Raw genomic sequence first — 4,152 nt, 5'->3', positions numbered from 1 at the left:
CGACCTGGTGGCCATTTATCAATTGTTCCATCCAATACGATATTAAAATCTCCTCCAACTAGTACAGTGGCATTTGAAAATTTAACCAAACACAAAATATATCTTGATAGTTATTATACCCATATAAATTACCCAGGATTAATATATTATCAACATACTTATGTTTGCAAAACATCTCCATTAAATCTGTTCTTTAAGGTAATCACTCCAGTCAAGTGTTTAGACCCGTGAGAAAACCATACGGAATTACCCCATTGCTATCCTCTGTTGTAGAGTGTGCTTCTTGTACAAAACAAAAATCAGCCCTAAACTGTTTAGCAAATAGAAAAAGAGCTTTCCTTTTGACATTATTTCTTAGTCCCCTAGCATTAAACGAAACAAATGAAAGATGAGACAGACTAGCTAAAGAATATTAGACAATTGAACTGTCTGATCAATCTGTAAACGCTGAAATTAAAGTAGTAAACATTAGGAAAATAATCTTAATCTCAAACTTCCCAACAGTAGATGATGAAACGTAACAACTCTCTTAAAACTCGAGAATATTATAAAAGTACAGAACAAACAGTATTTAGAATACTGTGAAACATTCCAGTAGGCAGGTCAAACCCTTCCAGTCCGACCCGGACTTGAGTGTAAACTGTATAATGACCCTAGCTATTGGAGTTTATAGCAGAAAAGAAAACATAGAGATCAACGTTCTGAGAACCTTGAGAATATATCGAAGAACAGTCATTTGTCTGCTCCTCTCACCCTGTCACTTCAGTACCTTCAATAAATCCACGACCGCCGACAAAATAAGCAGATTTGCCTTCATCGCGGGCTTTTTTGATCAGAGGCCACAACTTCTGTCTACTGTCTCTATCCTCCTTTGTCAGATCCTCCTTAAACTGCATGCCTTGGTTCCGAAGAAACTCGCTGCTCTTAGCTGCTTTCCAAACTGCATCTCTGAGCCTTCTGGCAGTGAAGCGAATGATTGTTGCACGGGGCCTCATCTCATTAACGCGCTTGGTACCCAGTTGGTGAGCGACATCTATAGCATCTGGTAATTTCGCGGCTTCATGTGGAAGCAGCTTTTGGCACACACGGATAACCCCTTCTCGCACATTCTCATTGGTAGCCTCTGCCACTCCATTGAGCCGCAGGTTCCAGCGCCTATCGTACCGCTCCAAATCTGTCACCCGACTCATGTACAGCCTGGTTGTCTTTTCACCGGTCGATCAGTTTCTCCATGTAAAACATTTTGCTCTTCAGTTCTTTTATCTCTGCACAGGCGGTTTGCACCATCGATTCCAACGCATCACTCCTTGTATTGATAAGATTAGCAAGCGTCGAGATTATTTCATCAGTATTAGAATTCCCTGTTTTCATGTTGGTAAAAGTTGGCTTTTTCGCAAGTGGAGGTTTAGTCGGAGTTACAGGCTATGGCGGAAATCTTCTTCCATATGCTTGTCTCGAATCAAACCACTTTCGTAGCCATGGTCGTTATTAGCAAGCACGTGTGAATCAGTTTTTCCTGAGTCACTGGTTCTCTTTTGTGCAGGTTTGGGTATGTTACAAGTAGAAAAATATATCTTACAAACCAAAACGTACACAATTATGCTGATAGTTACGTTAATTACTTTCCTTAGAAAAGTTTGGTGCTGAGAGCTCGAAACCTCTGACTATTCACGCCGCCATCTTGCCGGTGCTCTCCTCTTCCGGGTCTGTTGTGAGTGCATTCACGACGCTGCTGACGTACAACGCTGCTGACGTATGACGCTGCTGATTTGTTTTATGGTGCACCCAATAACAAAGATAACACGTCAGCAGCGCTGTATGTCAGCGGCGTCACTGCAGCATCGTGAACGGCTGAACGCACTCACAACAGACCCGGAAGAGAAGAAAATGCTGAATAAAGTCATAGTTTTTTATTATTTTTGGAGTAAACTGTCAATCATTAGGCTACATCGAGGCAGGCCTCGGCAACAGAATGCACAATAGGTCAATATTCAACGTCAACCAAACGCTTTCCACATTGACTTAAACTAAATTCATCACGGGGTATTAAATGAAAATCCTTTTAAAACGTCTTGTATGTAAGAGTCAATGCATTTAAGAAAAACAAAAGACATTTAAATCACTATTTTGCTACCTTTTTGGCTCAGGATACATTCTAAAATTCTCACTGCATTTTGTTACAATTTTCATGCGGTATTATGATGAAAATGCAATCCCAAGTGTCATACCCCTAAGTCTAAATGTATTAAGGAAAAACATCAATTATATTATAATTTTGTACCGTTTTTGCTTGGACATGTTAAACATATCTAATCAATTTGGGTAATAAATTTTCATTTTAATTTAGAAACTTAAAAAGTGTTAATGTTTTTAATTTGCATATTTAAAACTAGTGTAGAAAATGGCAAAATTTAAATTATATAAAAGAATTTTTATTTTGAATAAAATTTTGGACACATGTATGGTAAAATGTAAATTAAAACAGAACTACATTACCATTTTATGTATTGCATTGCCATTTTGAATATTTCAAATTGAATTTTGCTACCCATATGCTTCCATCTTTATTTACCATTAGGAATATTCAACACTGACAAACAATTAGTCATTGAGTTGTTTATTCAGTTGACTTTGTTATTGAAGTTGTTTGTGTAGGAAAGATTTAGTCAATGTTTGGAGTGGTTTTCTGAATTTACAATGTGTTTTTAATCATTTCTTATGTTTATTGTTATTGGTGAGTCCAGATTGCTCTCATTCAAGAAGTTATAATTTCTTCCCCCATTGTGGCTGAGTTACACATTCTTTGTTTTATTTTAAACATAAAGCATCCAGAGGAGAATGGCACCTACCCTGGAATTCATAGAAATGTAAGGAACATATTTAATGAAACGGTGTATAAAGCATTTTGTTGTGTTGCTGTTTAGTTGAAAATAGGTTAAGCTCACTCAAAAACGAAAATTGGCATTAATCACGCACTCTTATGGTGTTCCAAAAATTGTAAGACCTTCGTTCATCTTCAGAACACAAATTAAGATATTTTTGATGGAATCTGAGAGCTTTCTGACCCTCCATAGACAGCAAGGGCCTATCACGATCAAGCCACAGAAACATAGTACAAGGACATCGTTAAAATGGTCCACATGACATCAGTATTTCAACTGTAATTTTACGAAGCTATGAGAATACTACAAAGTAAACAAAAATAACAACTTTATTCAATGATTTCTTCTCTCCTGGGAGAGTCTGCCACCATTAACGAAAGTACCGACACATGCATGTGCATTAATTTGCCTGTAAACAAAGTGCAGCACAGAGTCTACATCAAGAGCACCACACACATTCAGCGTGGGTCAGAGAGCTCTCGGATTTCATCAGAAATATCTTAATTTGTGTTCTGAAGATGAAAAAAAGTCTTATGGGTTTGGAATGACATGAGGGGCAATGATTAATGACAGTTTTCATTTTTGGGTGCACTATCTCTTTAAGTATATCATAAAACATTGTTGACAAGATCACGTGACCGATGCAATTGGAGACCACTGGAAATGCAAGTTTAGCTTTTTATAAGCAATGTTTGAACTGGAACTTGATAATTCAATCTCAGCCTGTTCTGCACGTTACTCTGTACTTCACTTTCATTCATTTAATTTCTTGTCAATTTCAGTCTTCCTGTGAAGAAATCCTGAACGAGGTTCAAAGATTCAGATGAAGGGAACCTACGCTTTCAAGACTTATGGACAGCTTTGAGAATCCATGTGCAATTTAAGTTTTTTTCAAATCTCAACATAGAGCTTGGACTGAACATGCAACAAATAAGAAAAAAAGGTAGTTTCCTCAAACTGGAAAATTGCAAGAGATACTAAAAGCACACACACACTTGGAGCCCTGCGCTTAATTTAGATTGTGTAGTTCTCTTAGTTTCACATTGAAATGTCAGGCATGAGTGCATGAATCTTTTTTCTTTATTTTCAAATGCTGTACAAGAAAGTTTTTTTTGCAGTACCATGTCAGTTGTAGATGCAGATAATTTAGCATGAATTAGAGGTTTGTAATCTAACTTAAAGGGTTAGTTCACCTATATTATATGAAAAATCTCATTCCAATCCTGTTAGACTTTTGTTCATTTTTGGAACACTAAAAGCACAGGGATTT

Source organism: Cyprinus carpio, chromosome B2 (assembly GCF_018340385.1).
Source record: "Cyprinus carpio isolate SPL01 chromosome B2, ASM1834038v1, whole genome shotgun sequence".
Classification (NCBI taxonomy): domain Eukaryota; kingdom Metazoa; phylum Chordata; class Actinopteri; order Cypriniformes; family Cyprinidae; genus Cyprinus; species Cyprinus carpio.
The sequence above is the reverse complement of the archived record's forward strand: the minus strand, read 5'-3'. Positions refer to the sequence as shown.